Consider the following 24,959-nt stretch of genomic DNA (forward strand, 5'->3'; position numbering starts at 1 on the left):
AAATCTACCACACAGGAGAGGCAGCGCCCAAAAACGGGGGAGGACTTAGGGCTCGGACGGAGACACATAGAATATGTCCCATTGCAGGGGGGACAGGAAACACACGGTTTCGTTTATTTTGGAAGGTTTGATTTACCTGGGCAGTGGCAAGGACAGGGTGAGGCACGCAAGCTGACAGGGACATATAAAACATAACGTCATACAGCTGTGACCATAGAGACAACAAGGGTGTAGTGGAGAGAACGGGAGGCAGGAAAGGCTAGAGGAAGATGGGCAGACATACAAAGAGAGAAGAGAGGCAGCTAGACAACGGGGGGGATGGACAGAGAAGGGAGAATGCTGAGCGAGGCTAAAATAGACAGAGACAGTGAGCGAGGCAATGCTTATGGAGACAGCCTGAAAAAATTTATGACAGTATACTGAGAGACGGGGCCGACACTACTGTATGTGTGACACCGACACTACTGTATGTGTGACTGGTGCAGAGAGAGACGCAAGGGGTGAACACAATTGAAAGAAAAGTGGTATTCAAGATAGGCAGGTAGCATGAACAGCAGCGATGGAGCAGAGCACGGCGAGGGCTGCTGTTCCGTTCTCCAAGGTACATGCATTTAACTATGAGTTTCTCACAGTACACAAGCTGCAGGCAGCAACGCTGGGAAACAGAGAAGCAATAATGCTCACTGTTTCCGAACTGTGGGCAATGCAGCTTATCCACAATCTTTGAGAAATTCCGAGTTAAAGGTACACATGACAGTGAAAGGGCTTAAATGAGGCGCCCAGCTGCGTCCGTCCCTAGCGCACACCTTCAAGACTCGGCCCCAGATGAGATGACATTTAACAGCGCCCATGCATGTATTTTTCACTTTTTTTGCCGCTGGCAGAGTACACATTTTGCATGAGCTGCATAAAACAATTCCCAAGGGAACTGTTTAGAAGGGATTACGTTGAAAACATTTGGAACATCTGTAGAGGAACTCTCTTGGTGTAAGCAGCTGCTCAGATGTTCCGCTTCCTGTTTTCTTTAATACCATTACTCCTCGGCACTCTGTGTAATTTGTGCAAAAAGGAAATAAGACGTCTCGTGAGAAATAACAAAGTCTGGGTCACTTGTCAGCCAGTTTCATAGAGAAGGCGTGAGTGACTGAGAGCCAGCTGCCCGCCGCCCACCACTTCAAAGCGTGTCTCTGCAGGTGGGGGTGCTTGCTACAGCCCTGGCGTTACTGTTAACTTTATTGTGAAGCTATGAGTCGGAGTTTTTCATTCACACCTGTTGATCCAGTGAATAGGCAAAGTCACATTTGCTGAAGTAGACTGTAAAGTTCTTTCAGGAACATCCTCTTGCATTACGACATTGCAGGCAGCAGGCCATGCAGGAGATGGTAGGGAAGTCACGTGACACAAATCATCTTTATACAACAATTCAGAGTTTGATAACAAATTAATGTAACACATTGTAATATACAATGCCAATAGCTCAAACTTTAATACTGGGAGACCTATTGCATTGTAAATGCTTGTTTACATTGGCAAACAATGGGGTAAAGAAGCAGTGGAAGATAAATGTAGAGAAATTGAAGCATTTCAGCATTTGATTAGTCAGAAAACATTTAGCAGAAACTAAAGGGCCCACGAAGAACCAGAGAAGCAGCAGACAAGTGTAAATTATCCAGTATAACCATCACCTTGATCCACTATTTACAGTATGTCATACCACATGGCAGTTAGCACCGGCTCAGCAACATGGATCATTTTAAAACCAAGCAGTATTGAGGCAAGACAAGACAGGTGTGTTAAAATGATACTTCATCTGCTAAACTCTAATTTTCCATTAATTTATTAATAATGCACAAGTTGGTAAACAGGCAATGCCTGAAGACCTGAGAGAGCACTGATGAAGGATTAATTATTGTAAATGTGCTCCTGATAACTCGGGTATCTGAAAGAGACACGTTAGTATTAGATTCCTTACCTTAGAATATCCCCAGGCGTCAGACTGGATCCGGAAATTTTTGCGTAGCAGTACCCTTGCGCGTCGGTAGGCGTCGTCTGCGGCTCCGCGTCCGTCGTCGGCGTCGTGGGCGCCGTGATGACGTCGTCGGAGTACTTAGACGCCGCCTCCGCGTGCTGACGTCAGTTCTTCTTTTTTCCGCGCCAGCTAGCGCAGATCTGGAAAAAGCAGTAACCCTAGTCACTTTTGACTAACTTTTTGATCCTTTTTGATTGCTATTTCGAAGTCTCTCGACTCCGAATCGGTGCCGATAGGGATGCCCGGCTTCAAGCATTGTGACGATTGCGACCGGCTGATGTCGGTCACGGATCCTCACCGTGTGTGTTTGTCGTGTTTGGGCGTCGACCACGACGACAAGGCCTGCTCCGACTGCCGGGCCCTCTCTTCGAAAGCCAGGCGGGAGCGGTCCCGTAGGCGCCTCGAACTCCGGCAGTCGGCCCCGCGCCGTGAGAGGTCCCGATCCCATGGGAGGTCGAGGGACAGGTCGCGGGCTCGGAGCCACCACAGCTCCGAGAGTAGGCCGCACTCCTCCGGGTCGAAGTCGTCGTCAGGTAAGCGGCACAAGAAGTCCAAGCGGCGTCATCGCTCCTCGGACTTCCCCCGACGCTCGCGCGATGCGGCCGTTGGTTCGGGTGACACCACCCACGCGGCTCCATCGGAGTCGCGGGCGCCGCGTACAGCTCCACACCCTCCGGTCCCTGGGCTGAACGCGACGCCAGAGGAGATCGAGCGCTTCCTCATGGCCATGAGGAAACTCTCTCCTCCGACGGGCTCCGCGGCGCCTCCGGGCCCAGCGGACCCGTCTGGGAGCCCTAGCGGGTCGGCGGCTCCGGCCCCGACGCCGTCGGGTGCTTCGCCGCCGACGCCTTCGGGCCCGGCGCCGCAGGTCCCTGTTATCCCGACGCCACCGGCGCCGAGGGGTCCAGTTGTTCCGACGCCGCCGGCGCCTTCGGGCCCGGCGCTGCAGGACGCCGCTGGTCCTCCTTCGGGATCTGGTTCGTCGCCGGTGGATCTGACGGCCTCCCCGGCGTCGGACCCTCAGGTGTCGCCTCCGGCGCCGTCCTCGGGCGGCGCCGACCCCGGTCCTCCTTCCGTTCCTGTTCGGCCGTCGGGACGGCCCCGTTGGGCGCCGCTCCAGACGCCGTTGGGTGAATTTCACTTTTATGAACAGGCCCCATTGGTTGAGGACCCTGAATTTCAGGAGATGGGTGAAGGAGAGGACTGGGAGGGGTCTGAGGACCCTCTGACCAGGGAGTGTCAGTCTCATGAGGACTGGACAGGAGACCTTGGGGAGGCCAGTGGCCTGGACACCTCTCCAGACACAGGGTTTGTCTCCCCTCCTACCGTGGCTTCGGAGGAGGGGGCAACATATAGTGTGGTGCTGATGAGGGCTGCCAAGGCCTTGGGCCTTGAGCTCCCCGTCGCGGCCGTGAGGACTAACCTCCTCACTGAGGTCCTTAAACCGCAGTCAAGCTCGGCCGAGCCTCTGCTGCCCTTTAATGAGGCCTTGACTGACGTTCTTCTGGGCACTTGGTCCAAGCCCGCTACGGGTTCGCCCGTAGATAGGAACGTGGCCAGACGCCACCGCCCAGCCCCGGGCGACCCATGTTTTCTGTCCTCCCACCCTACCCCCGAGAGCCTGGTCATCCAGGCCTCCAATTCCCAAACCGCATTCCTGTCGGCCCCGCCGGATCGGGAATCCAAGAGGTATGACCAGTATGGGAAGAAGATCTTCTCATCCATTAGCTTAGGCCTGCGGTCTTCCAACACCGCCTGCCTCTTGGGACGTTACACCCACTCTGTGTGGGATAAGGTCGCGGAAGTGCTGCCAGAGTGTCCGTTGGAGGTACGGGCCAAACTCGGCCAAGCCCTTGTGGAGGGCCGGGATGCAGCCAAGTATTCCATCCGGTGTGGGCTGGATACCACTGACTCGCTGGGTAGAGCGATGGCAACGACGGTGGCGGTCAGACGCCACGCCTGGCTGAGGTCCGCCAACTTCTCGGCAGATGTCCAGAGCACGCTCATGGACATGCCGTTCGATGGCCGTCGCCTCTTTGGCGACAAGGCAGACCATGCGCTTGAGCGTTTTAAGGACTCCAGGGCTACGGCCAAGTCCTTAGGCCTCTCGGGCCAACGCCAGCAATCGGCTGCCTATCACTCCTTTCGTGGCCACGGAAGAGGTGCGCCCACACGTGCCGCCAGCCACGCACCGCAGGGCAATACCCAACGCGGTGGCGGCCGTGGGAACCGCCGCCCAGGCGGTCGGGGGCAGCGGCGAGGTCAGTCCACACCTTCCCCCGCAGCATCCGCCTCAAAACCCTCCTAGTCCGTGCTTTCAGGCCCATGTGACGCCAGTGGGGGGCAGGGTTCGCCATCACCACCTCCACTGGCGCACTGTCACATCGGACAGGTGGGTGCTGCAAATCGTCCGAAGGGGCTACTCCCTCCCCTTCGAGGCGACTCCTCCAGCCATGCCACCGCAGAACCACCGTGTATCGGGGGATCACTTGCAACTTCTGCAAGAGGAAGTTACGGCCCTCTTGGCCAAGGGGGCCATCGAGCGCGTTCCTGGGCCAGAAGTAGGGTGTGGTTGCTACTCCCACTACTTTCTGGTACCCAAGAAGGGCAAAGGGGGCCTACGCCCTATCTTGGACCTACGGAACGTCAACGGCTTCCTCCGGAAGGAGAAGTTCAAAATGCTGACTCTGGCTCAGGTTCTGGCTGCTCTGGACCCAGGAGACTGGATGGTAGCGTTGGACTTGCAGGACGCTTACTTTTATATCCCCGTCCTGCCTGCCCACCGGCGCTACCTGCGGTTCATGGTGGGCCACGAGCACTTTCAATTTACCGTGCTCCCCTTCGGCCTTACCAGCGCCCCACGGGTGTTCACGAAGGTGATGGCGGTGGTCGCAGCTCATCTGCGCAGGTTAGGGGTTTCAGTCTTCCCCTACCTCGACGACTGGTTGTTAAAGGCGGGCTCGCCCCAGACAGTCGTCAGCCACCTCCAGACGACGGCAGACCTCCTGCATCTGCTGGGGTTCTCCATCAATGTGCTGAAGTCACACCTGTGTCCCTCTCAGAATCTCCTCTTCATCGGAGCGGTTCTGGACTCGGCGCAGTTTCGGGTTTATCCGCCCGAACAGCGGGTCCGGGATATTCAGGCTCTGATTCCCATCTTTCAGCCGTTATCCCGGGTTTCGGTCAGGTTGACGCTGCGGCTTCTGGGGCTGATGGCCTCCTGCATTCTACTGGTGCATCACGCCAGGTGGCGGATGCGGGCTCTGCAGTGGGACCTGAAGTTTCAGTGGGCCCAGCATCAGGGCAACCTATCCGACCACGTCCTGATCTCGGAGGGCACTGCGAGACAGCTGCAGTGGTCGCTTACTGACCGCGATTGGGTCAGCGGCAGATCCCTCTCCCTTCCCCAACCGGAGCACGTAGTTGTGACGGACGCGTCCTCCAGGGCTGGGGAGGCCACTTGGGAGAGGCGGAGATCAGAGGCCTCTGGTCTCCGGCGGAGACCCGGCTCCACATCAACCTGTTGGAGCTCAGGGCGATTCGTCTGGCACTGAAGGCATTCCTCCCCTCTGTCCGGGGGAGTGTAGTGCAGGTGTTCACGGACAACACCACCGCCATGTGGTACTGCAACAAACAAGGCGGGGTGGGGTCGTGGATCCTTTGTCAAGAGGCTCTTTGCCTTTGGAAATGGCTGGAACGCCAGGGCGTGACCCTGGTGGCTCAACACCTGGCAGGTTCTCTGAACGCCAGGGCGGACGAGCTCAGCCGTCGGTGCATGATGGATCACGAATGGCGTCTGAACTTGGACGTGGCGTGTGAGGAGTTGGCCCGATATGCAGTGCTCACTATTCTAGTGATCACTATGTATCAGTCCAGACAACCCTTATTGATGATTGGTTGTAAGTCAACCTTATAGACCAGCTATCCTAGTAGCATGGATACGAGCAGTCTAAGGCTAAGACTCTAGAGGGCGTGTTAAGCCAGCTGTTTTACCATCACATATACCCCTTGAACACCAAGTGAAAGGACACCACACAAGTTGTTATGAAAATAAATGTATATTTATTTCTAACAAGTCTACCCTGGCTCTTTATGAGACAGGGAGCTAAGCACACAACAAAACTCTTATAAAAATACTTAAAGTCGCACAATTTACACAAATGCCCGAGGGGCACGAAAAACCATATACTATACAAGTGGAATGCGAAATTACTAGCAGGTAAGTAATACTTTTCTAGACTGTAGAAACGCTAGGCCTACAATGCTGAACCCTTGGATTAGAAGCAGGAGGCCTAGGGACGACGTGTGCAGAGTGGGAACTCTCACGCGTAATGCGGGAACAAGTCTAGGAATACTAGCAATCACAAAGTTACTGTTCTCGGGCGAACCCGACTAGGTGGGTCGAAAACAAGAGTGGATCCGAACACTTGGAGTGTTGGACTATGCTGGAGCACCGGAGTACTCAGTTTACCTAGCCCAGGGGCTGCGGCTGCATAGGGTTCAAGTTGCGTCGGAAACCCTCGTTGAAGAACCAGGAGCCTGAAGAAAGAAGTTGCTGGCAGGCGGCCAGTGAAGAAGTTCGTGGTGATCCAAGCCTGGATCAGGGAAGAAGAAGACCTGTAAGCAGAGGGGACCAAGTTCTGAATCAATAGCCAGTGATTTAGGTGGGCACCAGGATGGCACCGGGCGAAGTCACCTCGACCAGGTGAGTGGGCGCTGCTGGGCTCTGCAGTCTCTCAGACCAGGAGGCGTTGTCGGCGACCAGGATGGAGGTGCGAGCTGTCCCACGAAGATACTTGCTGTCGACGTCGCTGGGCCCAGGATTGGGGCAACAAGTCTTGGCAAATGCAAGCCCACGCGGTGGACTTAAAATGGCGTCAGGAGTGGACCAGGAGGGTCCGGGGTGCTCCTCTGTTGGAGGGGAGCAAGGGCCAGTCTGGAGCAACCAGACCAGCGGTGTTGTCGGTTCGTCGTCAGGAGGGCCACTAGCCAACGGGCAAGTGACCTGGACAACGCGGTGAGCAGCAAAGAGCAGAAGGGCCCCACGCAGATCTCGTGGATGCAAGGGGGCTGGACTTCGGTGCTGGAGCTGCTCAGGGTCGGGGCTTCTCTTACCCCAAAGCACTCAGTCGAGGGTCACTCGGTGGTCGTGCTGGACAAGCGTCATGCAGTCTTGATGATGGCCGGTCCCTCGAGGTCTCGTCGCACCCACGAATCTCAGCGTAACTGACGATGTAGGTAGAGGTCAGAGGTGCCAGGGAAGCCGGTTCTCGTCGAGCTGGGCAGTCTTGATCCGGAGGAGAGACTTACAGCAGACCGCGATGCTTGGATGGTGCCTGCTGATGCAGGGTGACTACTCCTTAGTCACAAGGGAGAAATCTTGAGAAGAAGTCTTGAGTTCCTTTCGTGGAAAGTAGTTTCAGGATTCAAAGATGATCTGATTTGGAAGGGGGCCTGCTCCTACCTTTATCCTGCAAAAGGGGGCTGGCACGCGACTAAGTCCTGCCCTATGGGTGGGACTAGGAGGGGGGTGGTTACACCCCTCTCCTTTGGCGGGCTTTTCCCCAGCCCAGGGTCTGGTGTGCCCCTGGAACTGGTTCAAGCCGGCCTATGCACAGTGAGCACCGGGGTGCCACTTGCAGTCACCTTCCTCTAAAGCCCTGCCTACCTAGAATACACAAAACCCTGTCTGGGACGGTGCTGGCACCGCCCCTGGCAGGAAACCCTTTGTCCTTGCCTCCTGCTCTGGGAGGACTCCCAGCAGCAGGAGGGCAGACTTGTGTCTCGGTGGCAGCATCCATTTTGTGGAAGCTGAGGCTATGTCAGACTTTAACCGGGGTTACAGGTTACCAACATGTCGTGTCCCTCTAGAAGGGTGGAATGCTAACCCCGTCGCCAGAATTGGCGAGGGGTTAGTATTCCAATTCGTATGACACCTTACTCGACATGTTTTGATAAAGCGATACCAGAGTTGGCATATAACCGCGAGGATTATAATGCACTTAAGAGTATATGGTATGCGTTATCATGGAAACGGCTAAGGGATAGATCCCGAAAGCCGCAGACAGGCTCAGCTCATGCCAGAGCACCATCTCACACGATTCCAAGCACTCTGCCTTCAGGATTGTCAAGGCCTGCCATAGGAGTGACTGATAGGAGATCTGTGTGCCCATTTAGGTTTAGATATAGGTATACTATATCTAAAGCAAAGGGTGATTACACCACCTTGCCCCAGCTGTCGTGCAGCCAGTTGTGTCAGATTTGGATGGCCAGCCAGGGGTGGCATAATACATGCTGCAGCCCCTGGTAGGCCCTGGGTACACCCATGCCCTGGGTACCTAAGGTACACTGTACAGGGACTGATAAGGTGCCTCAGTATCCAATTAGATATGTACCTAAGGTACATGGAATCCATTTTACAGAGAGAGCAGTAGGCCTGGGGTCCTGAATAGCAGGGCCCCAGGTCAACTAAGTCAGAAAACCAGCAAAACACCAGGCAAAAAGTTGGGGTCAACCATAGTCAGGGATCTACCTTCCTACATGGCGCAAGGCCTCTTTCAGCGATGGGGAAAGCCTTGGTTAGATCTATTCGCCACCGAAGAGAACGCGCAATGTCATCAGTTCTGCGCGTTGGAATTTCCAAGGCGGCACTCGCTCTGAGACGCTTTTCGTCGCGAGTGGAGTTGAGGTCTGTTGTACGCCTTTCCGCCTATACCACTTCTGCCCAGAGTGCTGAAGAAGATCAGGCGCGACCGGGCCCAAGTCATCCTTGTGGCTCCGGACTGGGCTCGAAGGTACTGGTATCCAGAGCTACTCGGTCTGTCTGTCGATCCCCCGGTTCGTCTGCCTCTTCAGGAGGACCTTCTGTCGCAGCAGCAGGGGACGGTCCTCCACCCGAACCTGTCCAGTCTCCACCTTCATGATTGGAGATTGAGCGGCGACAGTTGAGGCCATTTGACTTGCCTCCTGAAGTCTGTGACATCATTCTGGCAGCCAGGCGTCCCTCCACAAAGTCGGTATACGCCTGCAGGTGGAACAGATTTGTGGCATGGTGCACAGCAAAGGCTGTGGATCCTCTTTCTGCCCCTCTTTCTGAGGTTCTTCTCTTCCTTCTTTCTCTTGCCCAGCAGGGCTCTGCTCTGGGCACTATCAAGGGCTACCTTTCTGCCCTTTCAGCCTTTCTCAGGCTACCTGATCAGCCTTCTTTGTTCAAGTCCCCTATTGTAAACAGATTTCTTAAGGGCATCACTCACACGTTTCCTCCTGTTCCGTTTGTGATGCCTCAGTGGGACTTGAACCTGGTTTTAACATTCCTGATGTGCGCTCCCTTTGAGCCACTTCACAACTATCCTCTTCGCCTTCTGACTTTGAAGACTGCTTTCCTGGTTGCCATCACCTCTGCCAGGAGAGTGAGTGAGCTCCAGGCTCTTTCTTGTACTCCACCTTTCCTTTCTGTCCATCCGGACAAAGTGGTGCTTCGTACCAAACCTTCTTTCCTGCCCAAGGTTGTCACGGCCTTTCACATTGGGCAGTCCATCACCTTGCCAACCTTCTTCCCGCCACCGCATCCCTCTAAAGAGGAAGAGCGGCTCCACCGTCTGGACCCAAAACGTGCGCTCTCATTCTACTTGGATCGCACACGCCAGTTCCGGGTGGATGACCAACTCTTTGTTGGTTACGTGGGCGCTAAGAAGGGGAAAGCGGTGCACAAGAGGACCATCTCCCGGTGGATCATCCTGTGTATCCAGGCATGCTACTCCTTGGCTAGGAAGGAGCCCCCGGTTGGACTGCGGGCTCATTCTACCCGAGCAACGGCGACTACCACTGCCCTGGGCAGGGGTGTGCCCTTACAAGACATCTGTCAGGCAGCTACTTGGGCATCGCTGCACACGTTTGCAAGACACTACTGCCTGGACAGCCAAGTCCGGAGGGATGGCTTCTTTGGCCATTCCGTCCTCCAGGACTTTCTGGTGTGATTATTGGTTCGCAGACCCACCACCGGGGTTGGTATTGCTGGGGTATCTATTCTAAGGTAAGGAATCTAATACTAACGTGTCTCTTTCAGATGCACAAGTTACTACTTGTGTAACGATATATCTGTAAGAGACATTAGTTAGTAATAGATTCCTTACCGACCCACCCATCCTCCCCGTTCTGCGAACCAATATCTAGGGTTAGGGTTGTCCCCTTTCAGGGCCCTAGTTTCAATGGCACCAGTGTTGTTTTTTAACATGGCTCTGCGTTTCTGGCGCGGAAAAGCTGTGTCTAAGAACTGACGTCAGCACGCGGAGGCAGCGTCTAAGTACTCCGACGACGTCATCACGGCGCCCACGACGACGGACGCGGAGCCGCAGACGACGCCTACCGACGCGCAAGGGTACTGCTACGCAAAAATTTCCTGATCCAGTCTGACGCCTGGGGATATACTAAGGTAAGGAATCTAATACTAACTAATGTCTCTTACAGATATATCGTTACACAAGTAGTAACTTGTGCGTTAATAATAGAGAATGGCTCTCTCAGCAAATGAGTGTTTGGATTAATCTTGCAAAAAGAAAGCAATATGCTATGACCGATGAACATCTCAAATGCCAAAAGCCTGGGTGGGCACTTAAGCTCATTGTTCAGCTTCCCTGTGTAAAGAAATAACAGGACAGCAGGACTTTTCATTCTAAACACCCAGGATTTGGAACAACAATCTTACGTCTGCCAGGACCGCCACAACGCTGCTCCAATTTAGGAAAGAGTTGATGACTGACCTCATTATAGAATACTACATCACAGAGCATTACCCATGCAAAAACCAACTTCCACCCCTCATATTCATTGACTTTATGCTTGTCTTTGAACATGTATAGAGCATGTATAGGTCACTTTTAGCTGAGTTCATGCTATAGAAGTACCAAATACATACTTTGATACATGCATGTATTTTGCAGTAAAATACCAATAGCATTGATGTGCTCCATGGATGTTGATTCTTTGCGTACACACAAGATCTCAGCAGTTACCTATTTGGTTTCTCTTATGTTTTGCTTTTATAGGTATTCCCCTCACTGATGTAAATGAAAATACATATTTGTTTCCCTCACTCACCTAATAAAGTGGTGAACGTTCAATTCTATAATCCGATAGACAGGATACGAAGTGTCTCCCTGAACATCATGCGTACATCAGTTCAGAATACATGTAAAATACTCACTTTAGACCTGCCTCCTCTGTTGCACTCATCAGTGAAATACCTTTCTGGAAGGGACTTCTAACCACAGATTCTTCACCTTGTGAATACCTCCAGGCGTCAGACCGGTTCCAGACACATTTGTATTGCAATACCCTCCAGCGTCAACAGGTGGCATTTGGCAACATCATGGCTCCGCGTGCGATTCCCTCTCATGCAGATGTGACATCTGCTTCCCTACATATACCTCACCTTCTCCCGGTGGCGTCAGTTCCTTTCTTGTTGCCACAATCAACGTGAATTCAAAGCTTCAGCTGTCATTCGGCAATTGTTGGTTAATTTCTTCTGGAAATTGCTTTTTTGTGTGCATGAAGTTGTTCTCCAGCTTGATATCAACCTTATAGAGATCCTTCTTCTAAGTTTTTTCCATTTCGTCTTCCAGTAGCGACGCCAGATCAGATCCACCAGCTAAGAAAGCTATGGACTCAATCTTTGGTGTTGACCATATCCTGTTGGTACGCCTTTGGGTTCGACGGATCCGTGGAGGCCTCTGATTAGTCAAACGTCGAAGGATCCATCCACCATGCCAACTGTGTCTCTTCGTTTGGGTTCGAGGCCTACAACGTTGGGAATAATGGGAATTGATCCTACAATTTCATTCTTGCCGGCACTGCAATTCATGCCACTGGTTCCTTGTCCGAGGATGCATATGATACCAGGATCTGCATTGCTGGCGCCAACGGCAGATCCGATTGTTATGTCAGATTCTGAAGGTCAGTTCAACTATGGTATATGTAGGTCAGAGCCAGTTCTTTCAAGGGGAGAGTATCTTTTGGATGCAGAATATCAACTTGAGGATTTATAAGATGCTAGCTGTCTTGACACTTTGCCTGATGTAGGTTTATCATCTCCTAAACCAGTTGTGGCTACCGAGGAGACATCATCCTCTGCAACTGTAATACGCAGAGCAGCGGGAACTTTTGATTTAGTTTTACCTACACAGGAGGTAAACACTACTTTACTGACTCAAATTTGGATCCCTCATAGGCGTCGCAGGAGCCTTTATCACCATTTAATGAGGTAATCCTGGATCTTGCCTCCAATAAACAGGCAGATTGCGAGGAGGGACCGACCAGCTCCGGGAGATCTGGATTTTCTCCTTCAGCATCCAACTCCGGAGAGTATGAGAGTACAGGCTTCTACATATTGTATTAACCTGAATGCTTTTCCATGCACTCCACCTGATAGGGAGTCTAAGAAGATGGAAGCATATGCGTAGAAGCATTTTTCCTTCAACAAGTTAGGTCCTAAGTTGCGTAAATATTCCCTGTCTGTTAGGAAGATATTCTTCCACCTTGTGGGATAGAGTTGCTGATGTTTTCCCAGCAATACCGTAGGATACTTAAAAGATTTTGAAAAGTTTGGTTTAGAATGGGCAGGGTGCTGCAAACCTTTCAATACAATCTTGACTAGATACAACATATTGTTTGGGTAGATTCTGGGGAACCCTTGTGGTATTAAGAAGGCATGTTTTGATCCATTCAACTGGGTTGTCAACAGATGACCAGTATTCTTTGATGAATTTACTACTTGATGGCTAAAGGTTGTCTGGGGGGAAATCAGATACTGCTCTTGAGAGATAACAGTGTCCCTTTCGGGGTTTGATAGAGGATACCTTCAAAGACGGTACATACCATCAGTGTAGCAGTCCAACCTGGCATTAAGAGGACGTGGTTCACCCCACTTCTGCAGCAACATCAAGGCCTCTCTAAGTTGACCTTGATGCCTCCCGATTGGCCAGTTGGGGGTCATAACGCCTACTACCTTCCGTCCTGGAGGAGCATAACTTCAGACCAATGGGTGCTCCAGGTCGTGGCACCAGGTTGCTCCCTACCTTTTCAAATATTCCCGTCCGAACATTCCTCCACCACCACAGTTCTTTTCAGTGGACCATTTGTCAATTCTTCAGCCAGACGTTCAGACCCTGTTAGAGAGTTCCACTTTCAGAAGTAGGGGCTGATTGTTTCTCCCATTATTTCCTAATAAAAGAAAATGACAGGGTTTTCGTCCCATTTTAGATCTTCGACCCCTGAATTTCTTTTTGAGGAAGGACAAGTTAAAAATGCTCATATTGGCTCAAGTGCTCTCTGCCCTGGATCTAGGAGACTTGATGTTAGCATGGGATCTGCGGGATGCATACTTTCACATTCCCATTGTGCAGGCTCCCAGACGTTATCTGAGTTTTCAGGTGGGACAAGAGCATTTTCAATTGGGCTGACCAGTGCACCTTGAGTGTTCACAAAGGTGATGGCGGAGGTTACATCACATTTGCGGAGGTTTGGAATAGCAATGTAGGGATTAGGACACACTTAGCCATAAGGACACTTATTGGTAATCGATATTAAGGGGTGTTTATTGGAGAAAACAACAATCTACAGACAACTATTCAAAGAAAAGAATCAAAACAACAACAAAAAAAAGGTAATAATGTTTTTATCTCTTTCTGTGCTTCTTGGTATCCTTTTCCTTCTCTTTCTCCTCTTCTTGGCGAAAGGAGTGAGGTGGTCCTGTTACACACCCTTCGGAGGGTGTATGGTGCCCCTCGAAATAATCACATAAAACACAGCTTCAGTCACTGTGCTATCACTTGAAAGGAATGAGTCCTTAGGTGTTTTGTGCCCTTCACCTGGTGCCACGCACAAAACAATAACAAAAATGCAAGTGGGTTTCAGGGTGACTTCTAGCCTCATGAATGTCACACGTGAGTCATTTATGACCCTTTTAAGCCCTCCCACCACCTCCTAAAAATAGTTATGCTCTCCAGTGGCACTTGCCAGGGACCACAACCCTCCAGGGCTGTGGTTTTGGGGTTCTCAGCATTCACACCTCCTCAGGCCCACTGTAACCAAGCACAGTGCTCGCAGAGCATTCATTTACTTCCTCTCCGGCTGTGCTGTCAGCCACCTCGTCCTGCATCACCAGGACTCCCCCAAAGCTACTTGCCCCTTCGTCCTGCATCACCTGGTCTCCGCAAAAGCTACTTGCCTCCTTGTCCTGCATTACCCGGTCTCATGTCCCATATGGTTCTGCCTCCTTGATCAAGATTTCCTCCTTCTGCGCGTCTCTGGAGAAAAGGAGCAGTTCTTCTTAAATTTGGCCGCATTCGAAGGCACTTGGTTGTGCGTGGCTGGGTAGAGTTGTTAATCTCCATATCATTATCGGCTGCTGCCATGTTGGAAGTAGACGGCGTGTCCTGCGCCATATCACAACCAATTTTTCCATACCTCAATGACTGGCTGTTAAAGGCGGGCTCTTCTCAGGCAGTTGCGAACCGTCTCCCGATGACGGCCAACCTATTGGTGTCTTTGGATTTTATTATCAATGTGCCGAAGTCACACCTGACTCCTTCACCAAGATTCCCTTTTATCTGAGCTATACTGGACATGGTATTGTTTTGAGCTATACCTCTGCCTCATCGAATCTAGGACATTCGGGATATTCAGCCTCGATCTTGGTGAGAGTGACTCTGAGACTTCTGGGCCTCTTCTCCTCCTGCATTATGCTTGGGGACCATACCAAGTGGCACATTCAGGCTTTGCAGTTTTATTTGAAGTCTCAGTGGGCTCAACACTGAGGAATTCTGTCAAATTTCATCCATGTGTTGGAGGAGACTGTGAAAGACCTGCATTGGTGGCTGCTAGACTGCAATTGGACTAGTGGAAGACCTCTGTCATTTCCCCACACTTAACTGACCATTGTGACAGATGCATTTTTACTGGGTTGGGAAGGCCATCTGGGGGAGATGGAGATCAAGGGCCTTAAAAGCTTTTCTTCCAAAAATCAAAGGGCAACAAGAGCAGGTACTCGCGGACAATACGACCGCCATGTGGTATTCCAACAAACAGGGCTGAGGGAGTTAGTTGGTTCTGTGTCTGAAAGCTGTTAGTCTTTGGAAGTTTCTGAGCAATCAGGGCATATCTCTGATCTTCCCACACCTTGCGGGATCTTTAAACATCAGAGAAGACAAACACAGCCTGCTATGTCTACGGGTTCATAAATGGCATCTGTGTTCGGCGGTGGTATGGGGTGTCTTCCAATGATGAGGAGAGCCCTTGCTCGATCTATTCGCCACCACAGTGTTGATAATTCTGCACATTGGAATACCCAAGGCAGTCTTCTCTATGAGGCATTTTCACCTTCACTGGGACTCAAGACTCCCATATGCCTAGCTGCCACTACCTCTCACGCCCAAAGTGCTCAAGAAGATCAAGAGAGACTAAATCATCCTAGTGGCTCCAGACTGGGCAAGGAGAATGTGGTATCCAGAACATCTGGCCCTAAGCATCAGTCCACCGATTCAGCTACCTCTAAGGGAGAACCTCCTGTCAGAGCCATAAAGTCGGGTTCTGCACCCAAGCCCGACCATGTTACAACTCTATGAATGGAGACTGAGCGTAGGCAGTTGTTAACATATTAACTTCCTTCGGAAGTTGTTGGTGTAATTCTGCCTGCCAGACATCCATCTAATAATACCTGGAGTAGGTAGCGCAGTATCCCTGATCCAATGGGCCTGTTACAGTATGCCCTAGTCAATTGTTTTGCATTTGCCTCGACTTCTCTTAACCATTCCCTTGAATCTATGAGCCCAGTTTGTAATTCCTTTTTTACTATAACTAAAAATTTGTAAAGGATTATTAAAAGAGAGGATGTAGCCAAATGGCCACATCGGTCGACCTCGAAGATGGGGAACCGGGTTCGAGTCATGGCAATGACGCTCAACATCCTGTGATTCTGGGCAAATCACTTAATCTCCCCGTGCCTAACAAAAATGAATTTGTCCATCTGTAACGAAACTGGGGCTCATGTAAAGCGCTCTGATACCCAATGTCTCGGGTCAAGTTCGCGCTATATAAAACTTTCTAAAAAAAAAAAAACATTTTTTAAAAAGTTTACATCAGCCAATGAATTTTTTTACCATGCTCAAGGGTGAAGCAGTCCTTAATATTTCCTGCGTAAATTTAGTTCCCTCCTTACTCCAGATCTACTAACGCCTGCTGCACTAATAAAATCATTAATGTAAGGGGCAGCAAGCTCTTTATGAACAATATATATGGAGGTAGAGTGGGAACGGCTAGCAATCTTCTTAAGAAGATATTTTCTTGGGTCTGGAGGATGGCATGGTTGGCCGTTCCCCAAAGCGCAGCACCATGACAGGTTCCAGTAAGGCACTTACTCCTGTAAAGGGTCAAAATTCCCTAATTGGCTTATTCCCTATTTTTTTGAGAATCTAAAAATTGCCTCTGTTATCCGTGTAAAGTTTGATTTGCATGAATCAAAATAGCTATTTGATGTAAATAACAGGCCTAAATACAAAAATGAATGTGTTTCTGCAATGGGACAATATTTACATGGTGTGTCCTAGTCTATGGCTTCCCTTTTCGTAAATGTTTTTTTCAAATTAAGTATTAAGTCCCTTTCCTGCATATATTTTGCAAACTTCTCAGTTAGGCACTGGATACTGTTAGCGGTTCTAGACAGAAGAACTGCATTGTGTGCATAAAGCAAAGTAGGGATGACGCGGTTACCAACTCTAGGGGCATCGGCCTTTAACTTTTGCAGGCACTCGTCTACTCCGTTTGTATATAAAGAGAACAGGAGTGGGGCAAGAACACAACCCTGCCTAATCCCACGTGCTACTCTAAAACGGGTAGTACAATCTCCTCCAGGCCCATGTCGAACTCTTGTGGTTAATCGTTTATATATTTGTGACAGGTAGGCAATATTATCGCTTGGAGCAGCCAAGGTCTGCCATAATTTTACATGATTTACTAAGTCGAAAGCACTTGTGAGATCGACAAAATGCAAGTGTAAATGGCTCTTTTTTGCAACTGTATATTTACTAATTATTATATGGAGGTGGAGTCACTGCTCAACAGTCCCTATCTCCCTTCTGAATCCATACTGTGAGTCTGTAAGGATTAAGTTATCAGTTGCTCAGATTTCCTGTCTCTCCAGAAGGATTCTGCCCATCAATTTGGAGGTTGTATCAAGTAGGGAAATAGGGCGATAGCATTTAGCATCACCTCTATCGCCCTTTTTAAAAATCGGTACTATAATACTTTCCGTCCAAGTTCTGGGCACAAGACCACCTGCTGCAGCATTACATACCCCTTGTAAAATTGTGGCCCAAAGACCTGTATCAGTCTTAATATTATCTACTGGGACCCCATCAAGTCCAGGAGCCTTTCCATTCACACATCTGTCTAGGGCCACTGTAACCTCATCCAGAGTAATAGGGGCCAAATTGGAAGAATCCATGATTATGAAATCTCTGATATCCGGTAATACAAAAATTTAATTATCTGGGTTAAAAACCTGCCCTAAATACTTTAACCAGTCCGAGGGCTGGACCAGACTCTCTATTTTAGCTGAGGAATGATCTTTAAGTTCGGGATAGTTAATTGCTTTCCACAACAAGGGGGTGTCCCGTGCTTTAGCCGCTTAAGCTAATTTTTCCCATGCCTGATCTTGTATCTCCCATTTCCTTCAATTGAGCCTCTGTTTATGTAGCCTCCTTTGTGTGTTTATTAGAGCAGCATTCCTTCCTAAAGTAGTTATGCCCTTTAATGTGGGTCAATCCATTACATTGTCAAACTTTTATGCACCACCTTATACTACAGAGAAAGAGGAACGGTTACTTCGTCTTGATCCCAAGAGAGCTCTTTGTTTTTATTTGGACAGAATTAGAGAATTTTTTATTTTTTTTTAAAATTCTTTTTATTGTTGCATCAGAAGTGTCACCACTGCAATAAACAAGCAGACGGTAGGGCGTCAACATTCTGCCCTGGCCGCCAGTCCCGCAACTTTTCCGTTCAATTACTATATATCATACCCCTCAGTAGAAGACTTTGCATTTAAAGCTAGCAATAGAAAGAAAATAGAAGAAACCAACAGAATCCCCGAAACAGCAGCCCGCCAACCCCCCTCTTCCTCCTCCCCCCCCTGGTCCCCTCCCTCCTCCGGTGTGGCACACCCATCTATCTCGCACACAAGAACGGGCATTAAAGTACTCGTACATCACTTATGGGTCTCCAGCGTGAATACCATCCCACCCAGGGTCTCCTCGACCTCATTTTACTAGTCCGCAAAGTCTCATTCTAGTCCATGGTATTGTCTCCACTTAGCCCAGACTCTCTTGAATTTTTTGGGGCAGCCCCTTGCTCGATAAGTAACTCTCTCCGCCGCCATGTACAAATCTAATCCTCTCCTCCATTCCTCCATATCCGGCTTTTCGGGCGCCCCCCATCGTCGTGCGATATCCCTTTTCGCCACTACTAGGGCTAATACTAGAAAGATAATCAAGGGGCGGGGAAGGTCCACTTCTGTGCTCACACCCAGCAATGCCAATTTAGGGTCTCGTGGTAAGTCCACCCCCAGTACATTCCCCAGTTCCAGGAACACACCCTCCCAGTACTCTTGAATTATTTCACAGCCCCAGATTGTATGGAAGAAATCGCCAGTTTGCCGACGACATCTAAGGCAAGCTGTATCCGTTATCTTACCCATTTTAAAGAGTCGTACCCTGTCAAAGTAGGATCTGTGAAGTATTTTGAATTGTATGAGACGGAGTCGTGACTTAATCGCCACCTCACGAGGGTGCATGAGGGCGAGTTCCCAGTCCAGATCCTCCATGTCTCCCACGTCTGCCTCCCACCTGTCTCGTAGGGCCTGTAGGTCACCTAGCATATTGTTGGTCAAAGTTTTGTACGTTAGGGATACCGCCCCTCCCTGTATCTGTTCCTGGAGCAATCTACCCTCCAGTGGTGCATATTCTGGGATATCTGTAAGTATAGTGTTTTGTGCTCTCCATGCGTGCTTCAGTTGAAAGTATTTGTAGTGTTGGGTGGTGTGTAGGCCAAATTCATCCCTGAGCGCCTGAAAGGTTTTTAATTCCCCCCCTGCTATCACGTCTCCCACAGTGGAGATGCCTATGTCATCCCACCTCCTAAAGTCTTTCAGCTTATTAAGCTCTTCTAGCCACTTGCAGCACCACAGTGGTGTTTGCCGGGTGATCCTCTTGTCCCAACCCATTCTTTTTGTCGCTCTATGCCATGCCGTTAACGTAATCCTGGTGGCGGGAAGGAACTGCTGACCCACCGTCTCCCCATAGAGGTAATGTATTATGGACTTGCGTGACCATTTAGATCTCTCTAGTGCATAGGTGGGGTGATCGGCTGCCGCATGTAGCCACTCGTTAATCGGGGCGAGGTGTTCCGCCCAGTAGTACGCCTCCAGGTTGGGAAGCGAGATTCCCCCACTATATTGGTGTCGTTGCAATGTGGAAAGGGCTACTCTTGGCTGTTTCCCCAGCCACAGGAAGGAGCGCAGGTCCGCATGTATTTTATTCAAAGTCGCAGTCGGCAGGGGATAATACTCGTTCTGGAGTGCATAGAGAAGCTTAGGCAATAGGACCATTTTATATAGTGCGGCGCGGCCCAACAGGGTGAGTGGGAGCTGTCTCCACCTGTCCATCTCTGTCGTTGCTTCCACCATTATTCGGGCTATGTTCGCAGTGAAGGAGCGTTTCTTGTCTAGCGTTATAAATACGCAGAGATATTGGAATCCGTCCTTAGTGTGGATAAGCAGCTCTGGTAGGCACTCCCTCCGCTCCGTGCCTTGTGGATCGTAAAGGACCGATTTATGCCAATTGATCGTGTGTCCCGCCCTCGCCCCGAACTCGCCCAGCTCTCCGAACAGTGCTGGGATTGTCCTGTCTGGATCTGTCACGCACAATAGTACGTCATCGGCATACAGAGATATCTTTTCCTGCGTTGCGTCCGAGACGCCCCACCTGAAGCCTCTGATATCTTGATTCTGCCTGATCCGGACCGCTAAGATTTCAATCGTAAGGGTAAACAGTAGGGGGGACAATGGGCAGCCCTGACGCGTACCCCTACCAATTGGGAATTCACGGGACAACCGTCCATTGACCCGCACTCGCGCTCTTGGGTCAGAGTACAGGAGCCGAACCCATTGCAAGTACTTGGGCCCAAACCCAAATCGCCGGAGGGTCTCCATCAGGAAAGGCCAGTGGACTGCGTCGAATGCCTTTTCCGCATCTAGGGAGAGAAACCAGTGGGGTTCACTTCTCTCGCGGACCTCCTGTAGCCAATTGTGGGTACGACGGAGATTTAATTTGGTCGCCCTATCCGGAAGAAAGCCGGATTGGTCCATATGTACTAATTCTGTAATGACCTGCCTTAGCCGCCGAGCCAGGACAGTGGCCAGAATTTTCGTCTCCGTATTTAGGAGGGAGATTGGGCGGTATGAGGAACAGTCGTCTCTGGGTTTTCCCTCTTTGTATATTGGGACAATAGTGGCCAAGGCTAAATCTGGCGGGAGACTCCCCACTCGGTACGAGTCCGTGAATAAGGTCATCATGTGTCTCTGCAACAAATCCGCCGTCCGTTTAAAGAATTCCGCCGGGAAACCATTGGGTCCCGGAGTCTTCCCCGGTTTCAGCGCTGTTACTGCTTCAGAGATTTCCTCTAACGTCAAATCCGCCTCCAGGGCTGCATTAGCCTCTGCGGACAATGTCGGCACCTCCACATCACACAGGTAGCGTTGGGCGTCCTCCCTGTCCCCCAGGTCCCTGACCCTATAGAAGTCCTCATAGTAGGCCGCGAAGGCTTCCGCTATGGCTCCATCCGTGTTCACCCGTCTGTTCCCTTCTAACGTGATCTGATCCACCCATCGCGCCGCTCTCTCCCTCCTGCTCAACCAAGCTAAAAGTTTGCCCGACTTGTCACCCACATCGTATAGCCGGTGTAATGTAGCCAGTGCCTGGGTACGCGCCTCGCCCGTGACTAGTTCCCTGTAGTGTCTCTGTGTGTCTAGCAATTTCCTGAGGCGCGCCTCACCCTTCTGTTGGTGATACTCCGCTTCTAAATTCAAGATGGATACCTCTTCGCTTGCTATCTGGCCCTGTCGAATTCGCCTAGCGTCCCCCAGCCTACTCTGAATGCGGTCTCTCAGGACCGGTTTCATTGCCTCCCAGAGGGTAGCTCCGGAGTCTACCGATCCCTCGTTTTCGGCCATGTAGACCCGTATGTCCGCTCGCACACCCTTAAGTATTTCTGGTGTGTGGATGTCCCATGCCGCTAGTCGCCATTGCGTCTGCCTCTCCCTTTTCCCTCGCCCCAGTTGAACAAATAGCGGGGAGTGATCGGAGATCCCTCGTGCCTTGTATTCTGCTAGATCTCCCGCCTCGACCTCCTGTCTGGACATAAAAATGTAATCTAGCCTGGAGAAGACTTTGTGTGCCCCCGAGTAAAATGAATATGCTTCGTGTGTTGGATGGAGCCATCTCCATACATCAGTGAGACCGATGGTAGTCATTTGCCGGGCTAGGGCTGTTGTGGACCCTACCGTGTGGGGTGTCCCCGACCTGTCCCGTGAGGTGCACATTACATCGTTAAAGTCCCCCCCCACTACTTGGGTCGTGTCGGCCGTGTCTAGAAGAATAGTAGCGACTGCCTTCAGTGTGCGAGACTGTGCCTTGGGTGGGGCCTATACTGAGAGTATCGTGAACCTACGCCTCCTCCACATCCCCTGGACACCCGCATATGTGCCCTGGGGGTCTAGCCAAGTACGTGTAATTGTGAACGGCGTCGCTTTTTTTATGAGGATCGCAACCCCCCTGGAGTCCGTCGTGTAACCTGCGTGTGCCAGGACAGCATATCGTCCTCGCGCAATAAATGCGCACTGATTCCCTCTAAGGTGTGTTTCCTGGAGGAGGACGATGTCAGGTGCCAATCGTTTGAGGTACTCACTAACTAAACCTCTCTTAATTTTTGACCCCAGACCGTTGACATTCCATGTTAACACCGTGACCCCTGTGTCACCCATGTGTGGGGTGTCTAATGTACTTGCCATTGTGTTGCCCCGCGCCTTCCCCGGGGGGGACCTCGAAGTAGGGATGTCACCAACTGTGGGATGGCGTGTCTCTGCTGTTCCTCAACGGATTCCCCTCCCTCCCCCACAACCCTCGTAAACCCCAACAGGAAGCAATACAAGAACCAACTCCCCCCCGCACCCCCTCCCCACCTCCCTCCCCTTCCAGTTGCATCCCAACCTGGGCCGAAACTATCCAAGGGAGAAGGCCTGTCGCCCTCCCACACATCCCTCCCCACGCTAAACAATAACCAGTACTAAGAACTCAAAGAACTGTAGGGGGTGTGTCAACTTGCGTGCTCCGTTGCGCCGAGCCGCTATCTTCCCCGATCCCTATACAGCAATGTTCACGAATGTGAGTCCTGAGTGTCCATATTCATCCCTTGTCCTGAGGAGTCTTGTTCCAAATGCTGGATTTCTGTGACCAGCGGGTGCACTGAGTCGTCCACTGCTTCCTCCTCCTCTCTCCCGGACATGCGGTCCTCCAAGTCCTCTACGTCATCACCTTCTGAACGGGTTCCATTCCTCAAGCAGCTGAATCTCGAGCCCGCCACGGCGTCATTACCCGGGGACGTTGATCTGCTTCCTCTCTCACCCTCCTTGTCTCGTGGCCTGTATGGTGTCGCCGGTGCTTTCTTCTGCGTCCTCCGTGTTCCCCGCCGCTGTGGTTTCGGCATCTCCCAGGGCGGCTTTTCTCGTACCGACTTGTCCAGCGCAGCGCGACCTGCCGCCTCTCTACTATTCAGAATAGGTCGCTCTTCGAGCCACTGCCACACATCCTCCGGGTGAGCAAAAAAGATGGATTTGTCTTTATAGATTACCCTGAGTTTGGCGGGGAAAAGGAGCATGTAAGTAATGTTCAAAGACCTCAGCTTTGCCTTCACCGAGTCAAACGAGCGGCGTTGCTTCGAGACCTCCTGACTGTAGTCCGGAAAGATCATTATGGTGGTATTCTCCAGACGGATCTCCCCCATTTTCCTGGCTTCCCGTAGGATCAGGTCTCTGTCCGCATAGTTCAAAAAGTGCGCTATAACTGGTCTCGGTCGCGCTCCCTCCGGAGGTTTGGCTAGAAGCGCCCTGTGTCCCCTTTCGATGATGAAGCACTGGGAGAATTGCGCTGTTGGGAAGGTAGTTTTCAGCCATGCGAGGAGGAAGGCAGACATGTTCCTTCCCTCAATCCCTTCTCTAAAGCCTACAAAGCGAAGGTTGTTGCGCCTTGACCTATTTTCTGCATCGTCCACCTTCCACATCAGTTGACGGTGAGAGGCCTGTAGTTCCGCCATGTCCTTCTTGAGTGTAGTAATCGATTCCTCATTGTCCGTCAATCTAGATTCGGTTGCCGTTACCCGTTCCCTCAGGTTTCGGAAGTGCTGCCGCAGTAGCGTCACCTCGGACCCTACCTCTCCAATTTTCGTCTCCAGGGCCGTCCGGGATGCCTGTATGTCAATCCTGGACGCTTGGATGGCCTCCATTAACATGGCTGTGTCATTGCGCGTGTCAGGCTGCAGAGAGTGTTGTGCCGCCCCAGATCGCGTTGCCGTAAAGTCGTCCATGGGGCCCCGCCTCGTGGATCTGTTCGCCGGGTCACCCTTCCCCATGTTGATTCAGTCTGCAGGCCGGAGGCTCCCTATGCAGGTCTCCTGCCTCTGCGATTTGGAGGGGCCCAGTCACGTGGCGCGAATGGCGATAAAATCTCTGGGTGCCCCTGTCTGCTGTGCCGCACCAGCGGTCTCCCCGGCGCACCTCCCGAGAATTAGAGAATTTTGACTGTATGATTATCTTTTTGTTGGATTCTCAGGATCACAAAATGGGAAGGCAGTACAAGTTCTAGATGTTTTTTTTCTTATCCATTAAGATTTATTATACTCTAGCCAAGAAACAGCCTCCAGCAAGACTGTAAGCACATTTAACTAGGGCAAAGGCTGCTAATACAGCTTTGGCTTGCGGTGTTACTCTGTTTTTGCAATATGGGCATCTTTGCACACGTTGACCAAGCATTATTGTTTAGGTAGTCAAGTCAGGAGAGAAGGGCATTTTGCCCGGTTTGTCCCGCAAGATTTCCTAGTGAAAGTCAGTCCACAGACTCACCAGCTGAATGGTACCGCAATGGTATCTATTCAAAAGATGAGGAATCTGTGGTTAGAAGTCTATCAGAAGAACAAGTTTATTACCTTTGGTAAATGCTATTTTGGTCGAGACTCTATGTAACCGCTGATTCCTTACCTGCCCTCCCACCTCGTTGTTCCTTGGAAGGGGCTTAAGCAAAGGTTTATGATGATATATACCTGTGTTTTTGGATATCAACACACAAAAATGTATTATTATCATATACATTGAATTGGATTTTTTAAGGCTCTAAATCTGTTGGTTCTGGCAATGGGCAGAAAGAAACTGACACCAGCAGGAGCAGGTGACGTATATGTAGGGAATCCGACATCACAGCCGCAAGAGAGGGAATTGCACACGGAACCATGATGTCACACTGCCACTTTTCGACACTGGAGGACGGTGCTATACAAAAGTTTCTGGATGCAGTAAGACGCCTGGAGGTATTCAAATGGTGGGATTCTGCAGTTAGACAGAGTCTGTACCAAAAAAGGCATTACCAAAGGTTAGTAACTTGTTATTTAGCATGCTTTGTGTGTAATACCACATCTATTTCTTGCATTGTTTGCATGACCCCTTGTTGTGATGAAGTATGAGTTTAGTGGTATATAATAGTCTATACGTTGACGTCAAAAAGGTTATTTCCAGTGCAAGTAGTGCTTGTTTGTTTTGTTTGGTGAGCGATACTCACAG

The 24,959-nt window shown here is 50.8% G+C and overlaps 1 protein-coding gene across 1 annotated transcript in view; it reads left to right on the plus strand.

Annotated features, from left to right (window-relative positions):
• Positions 1-24,959, plus strand: part of PHKA2 (phosphorylase kinase regulatory subunit alpha 2) — a 779,558-nt gene that overhangs the window by 735,691 nt on the left and 18,908 nt on the right. The gene's annotated exons all lie outside the window — the stretch shown is intronic.

Source organism: Lissotriton helveticus, chromosome 8 (assembly GCF_964261635.1).
Source record: "Lissotriton helveticus chromosome 8, aLisHel1.1, whole genome shotgun sequence".
NCBI lineage: Eukaryota > Metazoa > Chordata > Amphibia > Caudata > Salamandridae > Lissotriton > Lissotriton helveticus.